General features: G+C 42.3%; 1 protein-coding gene across 4 annotated transcripts in view; it reads left to right on the forward strand.

Moving 5' to 3' along the window:
* Positions 1–714: 714 nt before the first annotated feature.
* The window catches only part of slitrk4 (SLIT and NTRK-like family, member 4), a 132,363-nt gene continuing 109,804 nt past the window's right edge, over positions 715–23,273 (forward strand). For all 4 annotated transcript variants that reach the window (XR_009932051.1, XM_062476833.1, XM_062476835.1 and 1 more), the window contains exon 1: positions 715–797. The gene's annotated coding sequence lies outside the window, so the exon portion shown is untranslated. The remainder of the gene's footprint in view (positions 798–23,273) is intronic.

The following is a 23,273-nucleotide window of genomic DNA, read 5'->3' on the forward strand; positions in this document are numbered from 1 at the left end:
GTATGGCATTCTTGTCAGTTTATTATTAGGTTCATTATTACCTGTCCTCATGCTACTCTCATAAAGGTTCTCAACTTTCTTTCCTCAGATGAGGGGCTGACATTAGACTCTAAGCCTCCCCATGGTTTCTGACCTTTCCCATTGACAAAGCCAGGCGACACAATTTGCGGTGAGGATTTCAATAAGGATATTTCTTATCGTATTCACCTCACACACAAACACACACACAAAAGTAAATATACAAATATATTCACATTTCATTGGAGGGTCACTGAACCATTGGGACAAATTCCATAAACTGTATGTTCGGTTAGGGAAGCGGGCTAGTAATCTGAAGGTTTCCAGTTCGATTCCCGGCTGTGCCAATGACTTTGTGTCCTTGGGCAAGGCACTTCACCCTACTTGCCTCGGGGAGAATGTCCCTGTACTTACTGTAAGTCGCTCTGTAAGTCGCTCTGGATAATGTTAAATTGTTCCCACTTTAACTGACTTCACTCTTTTTGGGAGGCTTATTATAAAGAGGCCACAAGAACATTAATAAGGCTGAACACTGATGTTGGACGATTACACATGGCTCGCAAATGGTGTTAGAATTAATCGCAAAGGTTCCCACGCATTACTTTCGCGTATTGTACAATACAGGTCAACAACTTCCGGTAGCCAGCAGTTAGCTCTCCACACATCATTTTCCCAAAATGACAATTAACGATGTACATGGATTCTATGTTGCTGCCATTCAAGCAAGAGGGAAAGGGGGTTCAAATTGTACGTTTTGAGTTACATCGACAATTACCAAGGTAAGGTTTATCTAGACACACAGTAAAAGTAGCTAGCTATCACTAGCTGGACTCTAGCTATCTGGTAACGGATTTGAGCAGTAAAGTTAGAGCTAGCTAGGCTAACTAGCTAACAATCTTTTGATACATTATAATGTACTCATCTTGCTTGCTAGTCCTTAATGTTAACACATAAATAATTGGTCTGTCATATTTGTTACCTTTTTTTTTACAAGTGTATTTACTGTAGCATTTTGCCGTGAAAGCGAACTGTTTGGCTCCCGTGCCGTGGTGTTGTTAGCTAAACACAGACATGTCTATGGCTAAACATGTTTGATAAACACGAATTATGTGAACGGGTGTTCACGGGGGGGGGGGGGGGGCATTCAAGTGGGCCGCGCACTACAGCCATTTCTCACGCAACGCCTAGTATTTCTCACGCATTTAAACCATCTGTCAATCTGAGAATTATTACTTGTGTATTATTACTGAGAAACTATTACTTGTTCCGCTGTATACAGTTAGCCTAATAATGGAAGAGTGGCAGGCATACTGTGGGAAGCTAGCTAGCTAGCTAGCTGCCAAGAGCTGAAACGCTCACAACTTGTGACACAACTTGTGACACAACTAATAAGCTGGAAGAGCACTAACAAATAGTGCTCTTCCAGCGCTTTGTGCAATAGCCTACCATTTTTCTCAGGCAGAAAAGCTTTTCATTTCTTATTTCGAACAATTGAAAAAAGACCAGGACACAAACGCTATTTGGACACATCACACATGCCAAGTGGGTTGACGTTTTTCCAACATTTCAATCTGGACCTGATACTTTTGGCCATACTTCACTGACAATGTCAGTAATTCCGGGCAAAGGGCATCACCCCTGGAGAATATAAATATAGTTATAATTAACCTCAATAAAGTCAGCTCTTCTTGTCAGGTTCCTGTGAGAAGTTAACTATGACTTAACGTGTCCAATACGAGAAAATGTGGAAGTGTTCTTGAAAACGTGACCCACTTAACTAGTGAAGAAGCACCAAGGACCATAATTGCAATTATTTAAACGGCTGCTTTATTATTCATAATTATCTGGCGCTGGTGAAGTGTCTCTCAGACATTCTACAGAGGAAGAACCATGCGTCCCTATGGGGGAATGCTAACGCTTATTATTTCATATGTTGTTTCCTACACTAGTAATTAGCAGCTTTCTTTAATGAGTCCCGGCTTCGTCTCAACTCCCCATCCACCTAGGCGGACTGGTGATGGGATGAGTATGGGTTTGATGTAGAGCAATGTTTGAGGACGTGTGAGTCAAGTCCATTGTGAAAATGCTCTCGTTCAAAGATTGGTTGATGTTTTGGATCATAAAGGTCTTTGATGGTGTTTATGTTGCACTGGAGTCACAAATATGCTGACATCTTGGTATAGGCTACACTTTTTAAATGGTAATTTTGTATAGTGATACTTACTTATTTTTTTTTTATGTACTCCTTTTGCAGTAGAACACCAACTTCTATGAGAACCACTCAGAAAGTGTCATGGACATTATTGGCACTGATGTATGTACTCTAAAGCATGTACCTTATGCTTTGATAATAATTACTTAGATTAGGCCTCTTAAATATATATAAGTTTCATAATGTGTTTTTACGACACATTACATTTGACATTCCACACTATGTGATCGTTGCTTTGAGAGGCTCTCAGCACCCAGGCTATACCGTTCGAATACTGAAGACTTCTCAGCCAGAGGTCCTCTGTGAAGTCTTCTTCAGTCTCTCACCATGAACAGTAAATCTGGATTAACAGCTTTGTGACATGTTATATCCATGGGCTGCCTCAGCTTGCACTGCAACCACATAGCACCACTGAGACAGAGCAAAGGCATGTATTTCATGAAACTAAATGTATATTTTTATACAGAATACTACACAGTACCCACCAATTTGCACACAAATGAGTCAGTTCCAGACATCATAGGACATTCATACGGGCCGTTTTGAGGTCAAAACTCATCATAGGAGGTTGACTCCAAAGCCTAGGAACTAGTATATTGGTCATACCATACCTGTAATGATCATGTTCAACCCCGTGGCGTTCCATCTCAGACTAGTGTTTTATCTTCTAGTATTTATCTTCTAATAACATCACAAGACTTTGGAGAAAATAATTGGCTGCTTAAAATGTATTATGAGTTCCACGTTTCCCAAGTTGGTTGTTCATGAGGTTTAGTAGAAGTGGAGGTAGAGGATTTACCTCAGTACAATCACAGACCTAGTTCCTCTGTCTGTCATCCAGACAATCTCTTTCAGACCCCATCCATCAGGTGCAATTTACTTTGAGGACTCGGCATCTCTCTCTCTCTTTTTACTCTCTCTCCCACAACCCTTTTTCAACCACCAACTTTTTATGTTGACTTCCAAGGGAATGTGTGTGTGTGTGTGTGTGTGTGTGAGAGAGAGAGAGAGAGAGAGAGAGAGAGAGAGAGAGAGAGAGAGAGAGAGAGAGAGAGAGAGAGAGAGAGAGAGAGAGAGAGAGAGAGAGAGAGAGAGAGAGAGAGAGAGAGAGAGAGAGAGAGAGAGAGAGAGAGAGAGAGAGAGAGAGAGAGAGAGAGAGAGAGAGAGAGAGAGAGAGAGAGAGAGAGAGAGAGAGAGAGAGAGAGAGCGACAGAGAGAGAGCGACAGAGAGAGAGAGACAGAGAGAGAGAGAGAGACAGAGAGAGAGAGAGACAGAGAGAGAGAGAGAGAGACAGAGAGACAGACAGAGAGAGAGAGACAGACAGAGAGAGACAGAGAGAGAGAGAGAGAGACAGAGAGACAGAGACAGACAGAGACAGAGACAGACAGAGAGAGAGAGAGAGAGAGAGAGAGAGAGAGAAGAGAGAGAGAGAGAGAGAGAGAGAGAAGGACCATGCACACTGCTTTTTTGGAGATGTCGTCAGCAGTACATCAGGAACTCAGAGTGTCAGCAGGGATCTAAATTGCACGGCTAAAGAATTATGTTGGTGCCTTGCGAAGCTGCAAAGCACATCATCACTGTTTGATCATACAAAATCCCCTCGTTCCGTGCAAGCATGCTGGGAATTTTAAGAGGTCAAGCGAAAAAAGAAAACAGAATACAGAGGGGATGAAAGGGACGAAAGAGAATCGATGAGTGGAGCAACAATCGGATTTGTTTACTCCATGTCGAGTGCTTTAAGGCACGTGTGGAACCAAATTAGAAATGTGCAGATATTGTTCTGAATGTAGATGTCAGGTAATGAAAATATGTTTTTTTGTTGTTTTTTTTTGCAAAAGGGATGCATTGATTATGAGCCTGAATTTATTTTACAGATGAAGCAAATAATGTATTTTGACATTTCAATGTATTGTGACTTGTACAGCATTTTAATGCCTCTTCTCATTTTATACATTAAACGTGTTTTGCTGCATCAGAAAATAAATAACTCAATCAGATATGACACAAAAGTTGGTGTCCTCAGTCATGGTTGTAAGAAAACAAATACTGTAGGACATATTTTACATATTTTTAAACTGTAGAGTAGCTTCCTATTGTCTAAACAAGGCCCCCAAAAGATCTGAGACTTACAGCCTAAGTGCTGCACTCAGTGGTTCGAAATAATGACATCATTCTGAATTGCTCTCTCTCTCTACAATCCTGTAATCTCAGTGAATTAGGGTGCCTTTGGATTATAGAAATAGTTGTAAGGTTGTTTTTGGGTCCCTGTTGGTTGAGAGCCAACATGGAGACAGTAAATCAGATTGCATCTGTACGCATCCTTGTTCTCAGACTGCGGATCAGTTTCCCTGTTAGAGTGCAGTTCTTACTGCAGCATTATGGAAGAGAGAGAGAGAGAAACAGAGGGAGGGTAAGAGAGACAGGGAGCGTGAGAGAGAAACAGAGCCAAAGAGAGAAGGCAAGCTTGGAGCCGCTGGAAGGTATGGGGCTGACGCTACCCAGCTTTCGATCACACTCCATGGCTCCCCTCCCGCCACCGATGTACCCCCTTCGCCCTGGCCGTACCCTCTTGTCCACAGGCTCTGGAGAATGGCTGATGACAGGGACATCCATTTAGACCCGAACAAGGTCGTGTTCTGACCTGTGGCCTCCACCACCATCCTTTCACCCCCCCAGCCTCATCTCTCTCCCATGGTCTGGGGATGAGGTGACAGCCTGTGTGGTCTCGGGGGGGATAGGCTGGCACCTACTACATCAGATTGCTTTGCAAGTGCCCTCTCCGGCAGAGGGAATATCCAGGTCTTTCCATCTCTCCTCTTTTGTTCCCTATAAGAGATGTCCTTAGAGTCCCTGTGCTGGAGCCATTTGATAACTACAAATTATTTCTCTTCAGGAGGACTTCACATGCACACACAGAGAGGCTCAGTCACACAATATACTGTATGTTTTTCAGTTTCTCTTTAACTTACTCTTTCCCTCTCTATGCAGTAGAGTCACACAGGCACACATTAATACTTCCATTCCACTCACACAATGCCACTGTCTCTGTAATGAACCCACTGGCCCTCTCTACCCTTCCCCCATGTTCTCCATAGACACCCCGTCACATTTACCCCCTCCCCTCCCCGCCCCCAACCCTTCTTGATCACCTCTCTTCCGCTTCTTTCTTGCTCAGCCCTCCCTCCCCGTCTCCCCATTTCCACTTTGAGACATCAGATCCTCTGCCTCTCTGCATCGCTCTCCGTGGGCTTGCCACGCTCCAGGGTGCAGGCTGCAGCTTCTTTGAACTCTTTTTTTTTCCTTCTGCTTCCTTCCCTTGTTCTTGCTCTTTTTCCATGTGCTGTTCTAAATGTTTCCATTTCTGACCTGATTCCCTTCTACACACAGACACACACAGACACATGCCCTTACGTAGCTTTGCATGATAGCGTAGCAGTTAGCTATCTCTCTCTGCTGGAAAGCCTTAGTGTACTAGGCTAGCTTTGGGAAATGACTTATTGACCTGGATGTGGGCTATTTTAGTTATCTCTGCCATATCTACACTCTTTCATTCAGTTTTGCAGACCTTATTGAACTAATATAGCGTGCATTGTGTAATCACCATGAATTTAATTTAACAAGGTCATATCATTGCATGTCGTCATTTTGGTTGGGTTGTTAGGGGTTAATTAGCTACTAACTTTATAGCACCATGGAGAGATGGAATCGCAGATTTCATTATATGTAATGTGAACAAGTTAAATGGGAATCAAATGTGATTCATTGTGTATGACCTTCACAGTGTCCATGCTTTCTGAGTAGCCCCCATGGAATTAAAATGGCAATAGATATTTAATCCAATTAGAATATGCTCTTACATGTAGTTTGTTGTAGATTCAGTCATGATCCATGTCTCATAATTTGGCCATTTAGCTTTAAAAGTACACAAAGTATATGAATAATGTTCTTTTATACAGGTTTGTGCTGTAATGCCTTTATCTGTGGTACACAGTTATCTGTGTGTACAGAGACACAGAGACAAGACAGCCACTGAATCTAAATACTGTAGCTTCAGTATCAATAAGAACATGAATGGTGCAGAAAGTACAGCTTGTACTGGCCTGAAGGCTTGTCAGTGTTTGGCGGGTAGAGGTTTGTTCACAGGCTCTTGGGATGGAGGGGTTTTCTTAGTAATTGAGAAGTTGTGGCAATAGGCTTTTTGTCAACCCAAGTCCCAGGATTTCGTCACATTGGTTTAGTCTTGCATCATATGGAAATGAACCCACTATAGTAACTGCTTTCCTTTCAGAATCAGAATTCAGTTTATTCGCCATGTATGTTATACAAACTTGGAATTTACTGTGGCAGGGAGGTGCAAAAGACTAAACATATACGAATCTTAAATTAAGTAAAAGTACAAAAGTTTAACTATTTCTAAGAACTAAACAATCTAAGAATACAACAATTTAAATATAAAATAAAATATATATAAAAATAAGAATAGAATGAGCAGCGTGAGTGATCAACATAGTGCAATCAGATACTGAGATAAGGTGGCTTATGCATACTGAATTGCCATTAGATGGACTTATAATAGTTAAATAAGTGAATGAATGTCAATGGGAGTCCTTGGCCTTGTTGAAGAGGCCAGTAGCAGATGGAAAGAAACTGTTCTTATGGCGTAAGGTTTTGGTCCTGATGGACCGCAGCCTTCTGCCAGAGGGGAGTAGCTGGAACAAGGAGTGACCAGGGTGGGAGGGGTCGGCCACAATCTTCCTCGCACGCCTCAGGGTCCTCGAGGTGTGCAGGTCCTCAAGGGTAGGCAGATTGCAGCCGATCACCTTCTCAGCAGTGCGGATGATACGCTGCAGTCTGCTCTTATCCTTGGCAGTGGCAGCAGCGTACCAGATGGTGATGGAAGAGGTGAGGATGGACTCAATGATGGCTGTGTAGAAGTGCACCATCATTGTCTTTGGCAGGTTGAATTTCTTCATCTGCCGTAGGAAGTACATCATCTGTTGTGCTTTTTTGGTGAGGGAGCTGATGTTCAGTTCCCACTTGAGGTCCTGGGAGAGGACGGTGCCCAGGAAGCAGAAGGACTCCACAGTGTTGACTGGGGAGTCCTTCCATCAGGGTGTTTTGGACGCAGTTGGAGTGACAGAACTGTGAGCAGTCAAGCGCCTTCTTTTTTTCTCCTTCATTACACAAGACACCAGTTTGGGGTGTTTGGGTGGAGGAGGGGCAGAGCAGGAAGGCTTGCAGATGGATGGGTAGGAGTGCTGCAGTAGCTGGAGGACCCCATTGCGGCACGGAGTGTCCGATTCATTTAGAAACAGTGCAAGTGTGGACGGTGTCTCATCCGGTTAGTCATAGAGCCACAAAAGACCTTCTCACTGCCCTGAAGGAAGGACTGGCCACTCTTTGATTTAGTGATAATGACAAGACCAGTCAAATCTGTTTAATGACACAACCTCAAATTTCTCACTCTCTCTATTAAAGGATGTGTCCTCCAACCCACTTCTATATCTGTGTCTTAAAACAAGACGGTAAACCCTGTTTATTGTTTACAATATTTACATTTATGCATTTAGCAGACGCTTTTATCCAAAGCGACTTCCAAGAGAGAGTTTTACAAAAGTGCATAGGTCACACGGATCATAACAACGAGATAGCCCCAAACATTGCGGGTAGCCAAACATGAAGCATACATTGTGAAACCAAATAAGTCCCAAAGGGAAGAACAATAAGAGCATGTAGTTAGACAACTTACAATTAAACAGTATGCCATACAACCTACAGTACATCTGTAATCTCATAATATACTTATTGTCAGTATCATAGTCTTGCCTGCCTGCCTTGTCTTTTACCACATAGGGCCTAGTTGTTTTGTTTTGTATAGTCTTCTTACCTTTTGATATAATTAATTCAATTAGCACATGTTCTCATCGTTCTCATTATAATGTGAGCAATTCCTTTCAAAATATTGCACAAGGGTCTTGAGAATTTACATCATCTGCCAGACTTTCAAAAGGGAACATTATAATATTTAAAATCTTTCAGAATGAAAACGTATAACCGGTTTGGAATTTTGGTTGTCGTTTTAGTTTCTCATCAACCTCCTTTTGATCAAATGGGGCTGTTTTCCTTACTCAAAGTATTTTGGTTGTGGCACAGCACCGGGCTGGGGATCTGTAGAGCTATACATAACAGAAACAACCCCCAAAAAAGCAGAGAGTTTATCTTGACACTCCAACGAGAGAAGGTTTGCTTCCAAAGCCTAGACAACAATGCTTTTCGAAAATCGGTGCTTCCAATGCTCAGGCCCTGTGCATGTCTGGCAGACTGTGTATGCTTGTGAGGTTGGAGTTGAATGGCAGAAGGGCATGCAGGGCAGTTTTATTGGGGATGCACCCTGGTCAGGGCACAAAAGCTAGTCATTGACTAAGAAAGCCAGAGAAGGTGGCCTCTCTTTGAAAGAGGCCAAAGGCAGGGAGAGGAGAGGGTCTTCTAAAAGACTTGTCTTCCTTTCCCACACTGGCCCATGAAAAGTCTAACCCACTTGAAAAGACCTGGACTTGAAAGAGAACGTCCACTTGAAAATAGCGTTTCCCCTCAGAAAACTGACATTTTCTTTTTTTTTGTTTGTCTGTGAAAGCACCGGGGACTCAATTTGTGGTAGGGGGGAAAAATAATTCATCTATATGAACAAGACTTCTGTGGCTGTCATTGCTCTAAGCCGGGCATTGTGGGAGATTGAATAGTGATATCATAAACATTAAAGCAATCCTGCCGTTTAGAGATAGCTAGCTGCATGCCTCACTGATTACTTACCAAGGCCCAGGCCTGTGAATATAAATGCAATTTCACAAATCAGATCTTTTTAATGAAATAAAAATGCCCCTTTTAAAAGAGCTCTGTTGTGAAAAAGAGTGTGGGGAGAAAATGGAAGCAACTTTGACTTAAGTTGAAAAATGAATAATATTTTATTGAACAAAAAAAAATGTTCCAGGGTTTGTGGTCTTGTGTCCATTTATTCGTTCAGGAGTGCAGGTGAAAGTGCATGTGCATGTGTGATGCTTTGAAATTCAATTCTACAGAGATTCTTTTGGTTTACATTGTGGACATACTTCCATAATTCCTATTCCTATTGCTTTTAAATGAGTACTGTAGCCAGTTCTTCAGAGCATCATCAGACATATTTGATTGACCTACGTTATGCACAAATGTAGAAAATATTTCTACATATCCAAATATTTTGTGGAAATACCCTAAAAAACAATTCTATGACTCACATGTTTCAGTAAATTACAAACCTCTGAAACTTCAAGTCGCCCAGCTTGCAGAAGCTTGACACAAACCCACCATTGTTGTCTCCAGAATGGAACGGAGAGAGTGGAAAAGAAGGGGGGTTTACTAGTGTGCTGAGGCCTGTAAACTGTAGTGAGTTATCAAGAGAGCGCTTCCCATAATAGATTTATTGAGGGTTGGGAAATCCTCAGCGCAGTGCAAAATAGTCTTGGAGTCTTAGAATTAAGTAAACGATTTGCAAGCTTATTGTAAGCAAACTGCCTTGTCCTGACATATTTGTACATGGTTGCTATCTATAACTAATTCTGTTCAGACAACAGATTCTCACTCAAGAAATGTTGCATTAGAATACAATAACAAATGTGTCTGTCACAGACAGATTTAGCTAATATACAAAATTTAGCAACTATACTTGGCACAAAATGTGAGGTAGATATGAAATGCAATTTCTTATGATTAGCCATTCCCAATTGCTTTTTACTTGTCATGAGCACCTCTTAGCATTTCAACAGATAAGAGTATTCCTTGAACACTGATAATTAAGGGACCTATAAATAGTGGAAATGTCAACTGTCATGATATTCTACAAAACTGAAATATCATTCGTTTCGGAACACAGACAAGTTCTTAAAAAAAAATGACAATGGAGAGTCTCTATTTACGATGTTTACTGGTTTAGTCTGTGTGTGTCATTGACCCTTAGTTTGACAGGTTACTGTTTCTCGTCTACTGATTTATTTTATTCTACAACTTTTAAGACGGCATTAGCTCATGAGAAACATTAACTTCTCATCCACCCCAATCTTGATTAGTCAGCAAGGCACACTCTACTGTTTGTAAAATGCAATCTAATTAAACAGAGTCCATTGCTCTCCCATGCTTTCATTTTGAATTCAATTTTAACAAGTATCAGCTTTACAATAGGATCAGAGTACCAATGCCAACCCATGGGCAACATAAGATGAAGGGGGAAACTTACCACACACACACGAACACACACACTCTTACATACAGACTCTTTAATATTCCAAACAAGCATTGTTGCCCTCTTTTCTCACTTGGTGGGAAGTGATTTAAATCAGCATCCCAATTCAATTTAACTCAGCAAAACAACACACCCATCCCATCACACACACCACATCCAAAGCTGAAATGCCCTTACAGGCACAGAGAAGCCACAGTTATACTTCATCCATTTCTAAATTTAAGAACTAAATAAGAAAATATCCGCAGGGACTGCCTCAGCAGACCATCTGTGTGCAGTCATGGGTGGGTTTAAAGGTACTGTAGCAAAGCACCTACATTTGGTGACGGATTAAGAAAGAAGTTGTGATTTACAGTATTAGGAAGTGATTGACAAACAAAACCGATTATCTCACGGCTGCAGTCTTTCTCCTAGAGATTGGCTTTTGGATGTGGGGCTTTTCTCTGTCTCTGTTGCTCTCGCTCTCTCCTTCTTGGTCCAGAGCTCCAAAGTAGACTAAGTTGTATTCTGGCTGCAGGGGCTCAGTCAGATTAAAGCTCAGCCAGAGATCCTGGCTCTCCTCTCTCCTTTTCTCTCTAAAGCACAGCTCTACTTGGCTCACATGATGGAAACGCTCACCCAGCGCTACTCCTACAACGTCATGTCAGCCCCACCGCAAATGAATTAAAAACACTTAACCCTCGTGCTGCCTTCGGGTCACATGACCCAAAGGTTCATAACGAACCATCGTTGTGTTTACCCAATTTTACCCAATACAAAAACAAATAAAAATAATTTTCTTTTAACCTTCGCAATGTGGGGGGTCTGAGACAGCCCAACGGTTAAAAGAAAATGCTTCACTTTGTTTTTGTATGCGGTAAAGTTGTCGCAATACGACGGTGTGTCACAATGACTGATGGGTCAGAACGACCCGAAGATAACACAAGGGTTAATAAATCCCTCATAAACCCTTTATAAGTCCTGCACATTCAAATCAGATAGATGAAAAAATGACGGCTAGAAGTTCTGGCACGATTAATTATTGGATTTTAGTGTCTAACCAGGTCCTTCGTCCTTCAGATATATACTTTATGGCCATAAGTCATAGGTTTATATATGTTTATGTTGTATTTTATCTTCCAGACCTTTGTACATTTTCTAACACAACCAGTTGTTTCTGCGGTTGGGGTTTCTCTATGGCACAGCCATCTCATTGGCTACTGTAAAATCAGTAAACAAACGTTGTCTTTATGAGCAGGGATGGAGGAACTTCCCCTGTGCCAGAGGATTAGCATCAGGAGCTTGCTCATTAATAACACACTTATCTTTGTTGATGGCTGGCTGATGTCAGAAGAGCTCAAGAACTCCTCTTCATGCTGACACAGTCCGACTGAATGTCCATGTTTACGAATCCTTTATGCAGATTTGCTGTGTAGACATTACTACTGCTCCAACCAGCAACAAGCTAAATAGCAAACATTTATAGATAATGGGGTTTTGACCCTTTTATCATTATTACATGTTTTGGTTGGTTAGTTCTCTCCTTCTTTGAAGTGAACTGATTCAAGTTTCAAGGGCCTTATTGCAATGACTGTTTTGCTCACCACTCTCAATCTTCGCCAGGCTACCTGCTGTGTCTCTTTAATGGTTCTGACCTTTGTTTCAAAGGTTAGGTCTCTCATAGGAATCATTTTCCTGCTCATTAGTGAGGCTCCTTTTGGAGAAATGTGTGTTATGTCACAACAAATACTCTGTTATCTTGCAGAGAATGGTCTGTGTATGTTTGGTTACATTGTGTTGTATGTTCACGTGTGTGTGTAAGGAAACTCCACGTGAAGCACTTCAGAGGACTTGCATGCATACCTTGTGACACCTCTAGCTTCTCTCATCTGTCGCACTTTTATCAGTGCTCATTTGAAGCCGGGGGGACCCCTGTGATGAACAAAGCCTCGGTGGAAACAGCGACCGACAGCTATTGATTTCCACATGATCATCTGAAGTCACCTGCGGCTGGCGCTCCGAAGGCAGCTTCTGTAGGAGCTCCAAATTACCTCTGTATGAGATAAAAGAGATACGAACAGCACATGGCGCTTCAACACATCTTGACAGGCCATAACCTTTAATATCCCTGCCTCCGTCAGCCCTGTGTAGCCATTCATTTCCGTCGTTTTTTTAAGTTTTTGTCTAAAATGTACTCGCTTAGAACGGGTCTGTGGATCCAGGGGGTTTGGATAAACTCTCCTCTCTAAATTGTTGTGACAGGGATAAACTTTTCAAATATGTACCTGAGAGTAGAATAAAATGCCAAATGTTCCCAGAGAATTAAGAAGCCTTTTATCTTGCTTAACTGCACATCACAAGAACAACTTCCAAAAGGTACTTTGGGCAATATCAATAGTGAAAGGCATGAATGATGTCACATAGTAGTACACTACGAGTCATGAGTACAAATTACTTCTCAGGTTTTAAACAAAGCCAGGTTCCCTAGTATTCCTCAAACATCCTCACTTGCCACCTGTAATGAATGTTTCCAGTGAACATACAGTTGCATTATTATGAGTGCAGGGTTAGTCATGATTTTATTGCTTTTCAAGTGGTTACGTACACTATCACAGCTTAAAATGTAAAAGAAAGCATGTATTACTCAGGATAATTAACCATTAGTTTGATCTCTGGGATCCCACAACAGAGTTGCATTCCTGACAGTTGTTCATTAAGCCCCCTCTTCTCTTTATATATCAAGCTAAGTGCAGTTACCAAACAGGAATACAAACAAAACACAAATGGATTTCTCTGCCTAGTCAGATAAAACACCCACCTGCAGGCGTGCTTACACAACCAATTACTTAGAACCCGTTCTCTTCAAATTATATTTCATTTTCTTCCCTCAGCTGTCGGCAGAGTGATTGATGAATTTACTTTGACCCTCCGTTGAGTTCTAAAACCGTACTTCCTCTCGCCGTGGGCAACACACTGCCTAGCAACTTCCCTGTGTTTGTATTCCGTTTAATTAACTCCCTAAGTCACTTACAGAGTCACCTGACAAAAGCAGTTTCCTTTGACCCAAATGATTCCCAACAACATCGCTGTAGCATCGTCATCAAGAAGAAAAAAATAACGACTTCGCAATAGGTTTTTAAGTGCATCTAATTTTCCAATTCACAGTTAATTTGCTTTTCACTGTTTATTTTACCCTGTTCATGAAAAGTTAGGTGAAAAGCAAAACAAATGTTTGAAATGGAAATAGGATTTTTTTTCTTCGTTGTTGGCAGTCACACAAAGGCCTAAAGGTCCTGCAGCTATCCACATTCCACGGAGCCTTCTTATTTCAATGTTTAATATACCTTACCACCATAGTAAAACATGTTTTTGTCTTGGGCATATTTTCATATTTTCTGTGTATTCCCTTTAGTAAGGTGTAAGGTTGGGTGTGAGCTAAAGTGGATGACAGTGTTGGCCTGATATAACCTTGCCTGTCTTTCACTATATAATCCCTCTATGTCTACTGGTGATGTTGACAGGCCTAAACTGGGGCAGACCTCTTGGGCAGAACAATAGCAAATTAGGTTTCATGAGGTGGTATCTGCCCATTAATCCTCACCTCAAAGCACATTATGTCTCCCTCTTTGTGTTCCTTGTCTTTTCGTTGAAAAGACTTCCTGATTGGCAGGCCTCCTGATCTGGTTGATCTGTTAAGGTTCCAGAAAATCCACCTTCAGGGGTGCATTTGAACCAAAACGTTTTCTGAAATCAAGTAGACATTCATCTTTTTGCCAACTTCTGTAAATTCTGTGTTTCTTTTTGTTCATAAAAAGTGGATAAGGTAAGGTCACTTTTTTTGTGTCCTTGGAGAACTGTGTTGTGTCCTATGCCGTGTGATGCCAGTCTAATCAGTGCCCACCACCGTGCCCAAATGTTGTTCCCCGCCTTGCTGTGTCTTAGGTGTCACGGCTTGCTAACTCAAGGTTATAGAGCTGACATGTGCAAAACGGGGGCACCCGTCAGTTTCCAACACGGCCCGGATGGGCTTGGCACTGCCAAGTTGTCCCATGCTCAGACAGAAAGAGCCTGCTTGAGTGTAGGTTTCCAGAGCCCTACAGAACCTTGTCTTGACTCCTGGGTCGTGTACAAGCTGTTTCTGGAGTCGTTCAGACAGACAGAACTAGCAAAAACACATGCTTATGTCCCTACGGAGTGTGCTCAATGGAACAAAGCTCTTATTTGGTTTAAACATAATCCCTATTCAATGTGGGTATGATGCATCATTGATTTGGTCTGTGTCCAAAAGGATGAAATGAAGCATATGTAGTAGTCAATAAGTGTTATGCTTAAATGTTCAGACAGAATCTCCAAATAGGCATTCATAGATAGGGATTACATTTATTTCTGAACAAACTGTTAATCTGTCCAACAAGACACATTCACAGGCATTACACTTCCTGTACTGTATGTCTTATAAGATCTCAGTCTAATGCAATATGTGTTTAGGACTCAGTCCAAAGAAGAACCGAGGCAAATGTTTTACTCCCTCCGGTGCCCATTCAGAATATCCAGTCTTATGATTGGTATATTACCTATCTGAAAGGCAAACAGTCAACCATCAGAGGAGTTAGATCTCTCAACTCCACCTCAAGTAAGGTATATCGGTTATGTGTCATCTAACTGCTTCATAAGCAGAGGTATGCTTTTCTTTATTGACACAACAAAGTGAAATAGAGTAGGTAGTGTATTGCCATGGCATGTCCTGCAAGCTGAGGAACCAATGGGAAGTGACTGATTGGCATATGAAAGGCTGGGCAATGATCCACCCAGTGAACCTCGGCTTTGAAGAAGAATTCCCATGACGATCCAGGCTTTTATATTTCACACCAAGCTGTTTAGCCACCGGAGAACTGTCATAAATAAATGAGCGCTTTCCTTTTGTTGTTCTCTCTGCCAGGTTGGTTGTAGGCAGAGAACGAGAGGGTACATATGCTTCGTTTCTGCTTTGGATACATTGGCTAGTCTCCAAGATATCGAGTGAGATCGCTGCATTTGTGATTGGAATAAACAAACGGTGAGAGAAATGATCACAGTGGCTGTCAAAGTCCTGGGAAATCATTTCCCTGCAGTTCTTCCGCTTTTATATAAACGTGTTGTTGGATGTAATTTTCTTTATTAAAAAACCGTGATGACTGTCTGCGTGTCCCAGCAGAGGACTTTCCAGCGGAAGTCATACATCTTGCGTCTTGTTCAATGTTGTACCCAGGCCTCGTTCCATGGTCATGTTTTGGCATTCCTTAAAGAGGCTGTGTTTAGGTTCAGTGTCATATTGATGGTTATTGTCCTGTCTGTCATCCGGATGATGAATGAGCCAACGATGCTCAGATTGTGGCCAAAAAGTGTCTCTCGTTAAAGAGATGTTATTAATCAAAGCAAGCACTTTGAAGAATAGCCTCTCACTCTGCCCCGCTCGAGGGGACAGCTGTGTGCTGCTGTAACCAAGAGAGCTGCCTGATGTTAGTGGTTCAGTTCATAGATTGAGGGTTTATGGTGTGGTTAGCGGAACTTGAATTGAATTGAATTGCACTGAGTGGCCATGTTTCCTGGATAAGGGTCAGATAAAAAGTTGGAAAAGGTTATAAATGATATTATTCTGTTAGCATGACCCATCTGTGATTTTTGACTGTGTGAAGTTTGTCAAAAAGGTCAGCACACCTCTGTAGTGTCAACATTTGTATTGATCTTAACACCATAATACTCTCTGAGTTAGCTTTGCAAAAATCAAGTTAGGGTTGAGATTAAATATTAAATGAGGCTATTAGTATTATTATTATTATAATATAATATTAGGAATACAAAAAGAGACAGAAATAGACATAGAAAGCGAGACAGACTGGGGAATCGAGAAAGATACGAAAGGAGAGAAAGAATTAAAGGTGCCGTAAGACCCGACCCGAAGAGTAAACAGGAATGGCAGAAGGGGGAATTACATTGGCTGGAGGACAGAAGCTCAGAGACTGTGGGGAGAGTATGATTATTTACTGCAGACTGAGTAGAGGACGGAGAGCAGGGTCTGCACCGGGGCTGCGACCCGAGAGTGACAGCTGGTGATTGGTTTTAAAGTGAAAGCGCTGCTCTTCTGCGGTCATCCATCTCCTCCCTGGTCTGACGTAAGGGGAGAGAGAGAGCGGGAGGGGGAGAGAGAGAGAGCGGGAGGGGTAGAGAGAGAGAGAGCGGGAGGGGGAGAGAGAGAGAGAGCGGGAGGGGGAGAGAGAGAGCGGGAGGGGGAGAGAGAGAGAGAGAGCGGGAGAGTTAGAGAGAGAGAGAGAGAGAGAGAGAGAGAGAGAGAGAGAGAGAGAGAGAGAGAGAGAGAGAGAGAGAGAGAGAGAGAGAGAGAGAGAGAGAGAGAGAGAGAGAGAGAGAGAGAGAGAGAGAGAGAGAGAGAGAGAGAGAGAGAGAGAGAGAGAGAGAGAGAGAGAGAGAGAGAGAGCGGGAGGGGGAGAGAGAGAGAGAGAGAGAGCGGGAAGGGGAGAGAGAGAGAGAGGCCGCATCGCCAGGAAGCTTTAGGATTATATGATCTCCCTCGGATCATAATAAACAGTACGGTAGGTCCATACAGAAGCATACATCTATGCTGTTATCTCCACCTGGTCCCAATACCTGAGAGGAAGAGTCTTATCCCAACAAGGCTAGCCTTTATGATGGTTTAATCCCTCAAAAGCCTGCTGGAAGCAGCCAAAAAAGGGATCTCATGGAAATATGATGTGAAGTTTGAAATTGAGCTGTCCGATGCATGTCCGATCATACATCCTAGTGAAGCAGTTCAAGATGTTCCTTTGTTTAGTCATTAGTTTCCAATTGGAATTTGTTTCACCTTGCAACAAGTACATCAGCAGTATGGGTCCTGCTCCTCCTAACAGTTTCCTAGAGGTGTAATCTAAGTCCTAGGATATAACGAAATCCTAATCTTGTGTGAACTAAACATCCTTATAAACACAGTTACATGAAAAAACGTGTGGTTTGTGTCTACCATGGGGGTGGGAGGGAGGGGCTGCATATAAGAAGTAAGGTAAGACATATAAAGGGGTAAGGTTAGACATGCAATACTGAGTGGTTAGGGTTCACCTGGAGTTGTTCCAAAAAAACAAAAAAGAAATCATTGTGCTGTCTAATCTGGGAAGTGAGAAACCTGTACACCCTCCTCAAGTCTCTTCTCCCAACCTCACTCTCACCACACCACCTTGCCAGCCAGACCTGTACTGGGCATATCATTCAATTCAATTGTATATCTTTGTTTGATATCATAAATTACACAATATAGATGTCTGCACTGTGACATGAGATATTATAGCAATTGCTCTCCTTGCAAGGATATAAAACCACAGAGAACAACAGTACTGATGTTTATCCATATCACTTTGGCTTTTTCCCTCTCCACCTTGACATGATCTTGAAGATAAGACCGAGCTGGCATGAAGGCAGGATACAAGACCGGATGAGATTGTGAGATTAATTACCAGCTGTCCCAGAGGTCAACTGATAGCAGTCAGCGGGTCGATTTCCCAGGATGAACCTGTCCTTTTTGAATCTAAAAAGCACCAAGGCTAACTGTTGCCAAAGGGGCCTGCAAAGCAGCTTATGGTTCCTAGAATGAGCCAGCTGGTTCCTCAGCAACAGGGTTCTCTAAATATGCTCATAGTCAAATAATATACTGTAACATTTGTTGAGATTGCTTCCCAAATACTTTCCGAATCACTAGTCAACACAGCCAAGCAAATCATCAATGAATACTATCAATTACGTTGAGGCTCTGCACACCACTTGATTGAACTGGCTTTTTAAAAGTTATTTAAGCTTGTTATCTCTAAAGAAAGTAAACATCAAGTGCCATTCTAAAGTTGTACATTTCACACCCATTTCCGATGGGCATATGAAAATGCAGCCTTGTGTTGTTGTGTCCAGGGGAGTTGTGCGAATGTTAGCCTGCTGCCTTCAATGGAAAGGGAAGGTGGGATACTTACCGACTGCCTTTCTCCCACCTGATTACACGCTCAAACACTGGCTGACTCATGCATCAAAGAAAGCCTTGCGACTCTCCTGTTTGCTGGCTGGATAAGGCAGGAGTTGAATGGATAAATCGGGCCTGCCAGTTGGATATGAACAAGCGTGTTGGAGGAACAAAGCATCTGCACAACTAGCTATTTAGCAGAGTTGCCAATGGACTTAATGGAAGACGGCTTTGGGAAATGCCCTTCAACATGGAACAAATGTTTGTGAATGGAGATGTCTGATCTGAGGAAAATCCAGAAATGCAAGAGACTGTTCAGCAATTTTAATTCAGTAACTGTAACTTACTCTTCCCAATTCAGTAATAAAAAAGGCTGGCAAATTGACATAATTGTTCAGTGATCTGTTCACACCAAACACAGTATTTTCCCTACCATTCTAACAGATAATGAAACAAATTGTATGTTTACCTGCTTTCTTACTAAGAAGTGGAATGGAGAACTGTGTCTGCTATATTCACATTCATTTGACATCCTTTGTGAGTGACATATGGTACTGAGTCTTCGGAAAACATTCAAGCAGAAAGTAGCCAAAACCTGTGGAAAGGAAAAAAAACTGATCAAGAGTGCATTCTTGAGTAAAGCTTTTCCCATCATGGTTAAATCAAAAAGCCCTTCTCTTTATTTACAAATGAAACACCCATTACTCTATTCATCTGACTGTAGAATGTATTCCCTGTAAACATGATAACTGGATCTCATTTGCATTCACATTTCAGGGTGCAAGATAATTGTCAAGTGTGGGAAAGACAATGTCATTTTGAGTACTGTTCTTTTTTTTGGTGAGAAGTCAATACTCCTCACAGTTTTTAAAATGTTTCAACATAAATGAGGTCAACACCAACCTATATAGCCTTGTGTAGGTTCAAAATCAAGTACATTTGTGTATTGCACCATTTCAGAAGATATGGATACTTTAAAAATGATATAAATAATAGACATTTACAGTTTTTGAACTCACAGAAGGTTGAGAATTACCCAAAACCCAATCACTGTACATTCTGCTTCATAACTCTGAATTATTTATTTGCTGTTGAATACTGAATTTCGACTTCTGACGAATCACTGGCTGAATTATTTAATTGAATCAGAAGCTCACAACCTTTATTGGCACTCATGTTTAAAGTGAGATCCATATTTGAACTGTAATCAAAGTGAGATTCAAAAGAAACCCAAAGTAAATCTGGTTAGGGAGTAGTGGGAAAAAGTAATTGTATTTTGAAGGCCATACAGTATATCATTTTTTGGTGCTGCTTTTACTTGAACATAGCACAATAAATCAAATCAATTTTATTGGACTGAGATATAACATCAACGGTGAAATGTATTTACAAATGTGTCGTTTGGATGACCAATTTAAGATTTATAAATCAAAATGTCATTTTCAGACCACAGTGTTGTCCTCGTGGTCCTGTGGTAGCGTAGATTGTTGGGATCGCACAATAGAAAACCTGTGGATGATGCATAATCGGACCCAAACAAAACCTTCACAAACATCCTCATCTATTATGTTGGCCTCATGCTGTGGAGGTTTATTTACCTCAGAAGCTGCTCTGCTGCCAGTTGTTTATCTCATTTCCCGCATGTTGTCCTCCTGCCTCTGTGCCCCTCAGTCTTTTCTGTGGGACTCATGAATCATCGTTTATACACAACTCTGTTGACCCTGCACACAGGTCACTGCCTCTCACACTGCTGCCCCCACACTGTTACTCTAATGATAACTTCAAAAATGCGCACACACACACACACACACACACACACTACACGCACACACATTGTCAGACAAACACACAGACTCATAGCCACACACACTCCCAGATACACACACACACAGACCGTTTGTCAGCGCCGGGCAGATCGCAGGCAGGCTGCAGTGGCGTACTGCGACTCTTAATGACAGACACTTTAATCACTGAGAGGAGAGTGTGAGGGGAGAGCTGCCAGAGCTGGGGAGAAGGACAGGGCAGCCCTGGGGTGGCGGGCTGTTGGACTGCGTCATCCGCTGCTGTCCCTGCCAAAAGCCAGACCTGTGATGCATGACTTCCTGTCAGACCGATCCAGTATACACTGTCCCACTTACTGTACTATCCCTCTTGCACTGCGACAACGGGCTGTTATTGAACATGGAAGTTCAATGCAGGGACTGTTCACCTGTGTTTGTAATTGGAGCTCCAGTCATCAAAACTGATTGACCTGTAATGTAAATTCCATGCAGTTAGGTTTTACTTATCCTACCTTGGGGGGATCTCAGAAAGCAGATAATCCCACATTTTGACATTGGTGAAACAAACTAAACTCGCAATGAAAGATGTTTTGTGAAGAAGTATCAGCGGAGTGTCACGTGGACGAGAAGGTTTGCAAGCCGAGTTGGTCGCTGTCACAGCAGCAGGTGGCTGTAATGCCCGATTCATGGCCTCACGCCTGTCTCCACCGCTGTTAGCACTAATGAAACACTCTTCGGATCGCTGGAGGACGCCATTACGGCTCTGGCCAGCATGGCTGCATGGTATACGGGTCAACACCATCTAGACGTGTTGAAGTCTGTATGCTAACCTGTGAATTGGGTCACAGTTGAAGGTCAGGTCTGAAAATATCCCTGTGCATGTTGTGATATAAAGCGAGACCTGAGGATATACTCAGTATAGCAGTATGAGCAACTAAAGAAACTATTTTTAAAAGGGTTCTGACATTTCTTATTGCCACTTTGTCTCACTGTCTCCACATTGTACTGAACTGGACTGCATTGCCTCCCCATGTCACATTCATGGCCATAATGGATAAGAAGGTTATAAAGGTTAATTTAATTTAATATACGTAATACTAGAATTCCAGGATTCTCGTGTGTGTCTGTGGCTGGAGGATTTCACAACTGGGTACAATTCAGCTAGTTATCATTTGATCAGTGACAACTGACAACCAACGTTACTGTGCATCTTTTGTTTCATTCAGTTTTACCTTATCTAGCTTTGTGTTTCATGATCAAAAGCACCACGTCTAGATCCCAGATCCCTCTTCAGATCCCAGATTCTAGTTTGCATTGCACCACCTCTAATTGAACAGGTGCTTTTGTCTTCACATCCCTCCAAGGGGAGGGTTCTTGAAGGTTCTTTCGATCTCCTCAGCAGTGATCATGTGACTGTCCACCCTCTCATTAGTCCCATCAAAAGGATCAGAGCTCCCTCTGACATCCCCCAGGGCATCGTGGGTAAGATGTAGGACGGGTTGGAATCGTCCGACGAGCATCGGCCCACACTGGGGACGGCCCGACCTCCATCCGAAGTTCCCCAGACTGCGTTATTTTGCCACTCCCCTTTTTCATCGCGCACAAACAAGGGAGAGATGGAAGCTCTGAAGTCTATTTTAACCTACTCTCACTGGGAATCGTAAATGATCAAATTGCATACATTTTCTTTCCCCCCTAATTAAATTTCCCCCCTTACTTTTGATGCTTTTGATCCCGCCGTCATTTTAGTCTTGCTCGATACTGTGCGGGCTGAAATCCTAGTCTCTGCATATTTCATCTCACGGATCCTCACTGCGTCTTATAACCAGTGAGTTGGCAGTAGGGGCATCTTGCAGCATGACATGAGACAAAGCTTTATTTTCTGAGCGTACAAACTCATCCAACATTATAATAAAATAAAAACAATCTTTAATTGGGGGGGGTCAGGTGGCTGAGCGGTTAGGGAATCGGGCTAGTAATCAAAAGGTTGCCGGTTCGGTTGTAGTTGGTCAACTGCACATAATGGTTCTGAAAATGTACATGGAATAGAATAAATCAAATGCATATAATACACCTTATCACCTGTTTTGACTTGCCCAAGTAACATTGAATACATCTCATTCTCCTTCAACAAGCATGAGATGCAATAGCTTTCAGAGAATAAGATCACAGTGTAATAATATGCAGATTTGTATTTGACCCGCTTCAAGTCTTGGTCTCTTGAGAACAAGATTGCGAGTCAACTGCCACTTGCCTCGAGTGTCGACAAGCACTGGTAATCCCTTAATAAACTTACTTGCACGCCATTGAGGTCAAATATGACTCGAGTATTTTCAATTGCCTGCAGCAGCATCTTGTATCTGTATTCAATTTCACATTGGGGATAGTGTGTGTGTGTGTGTGTCTTTCCTGTAGGCATTAAACCCTGGTGTCAGTTACTGATCCAAAACCATTAGACCAAGAGCCCACCCCATGGTCTGAGACCACCTCTATTCCAGGCATAGCAATCTCATCACAACAGAGCGGTTCTGAACCACCTGTGCTCCTCAGCATTAAGCATGATTTATTCAGCCTGGCTAACACCCACAACTATTATTCACTTTCTCATTGCAAATGAAGCCCTATCATGTGACAGGCCTTTCATAATGACGTCTGTCTGGAACTTGTTACAAGCTTTCATTGTCCTTGTCTGAGATGGCAAAGGCCTTCATCCGAGAGCTCTTGTCAGCTCTTCAGAAAGCATAACGATCCCACCCCAACTCCAGTCTCTCATTAAAGCCCCTATTCAGAGGATCTTTCACACTTCTCGTTTGTGTTCGGCCTTGCACTTGCAACCTCAGAGCATTGTGCAAGCAAATTTAGTTGAGATGAGTGCTTCAAAATGCTGCATTATTCAACCTGGCTGGCATGCTTCCAGGTGCTTCTGCAAATGAATTTTTAAGGTGCCATCGACAGGTGGTAATTAATCTACAGCTGTCATGACAACATCAAAAGAACACAATCCCCAAAAAAGGATGGGA

The sequence above is a fragment of the Osmerus eperlanus genome, chromosome 13 (genome assembly GCF_963692335.1).
Source record: "Osmerus eperlanus chromosome 13, fOsmEpe2.1, whole genome shotgun sequence".
NCBI classification, from domain to species: Eukaryota; Metazoa; Chordata; class Actinopteri; order Osmeriformes; family Osmeridae; genus Osmerus; species Osmerus eperlanus.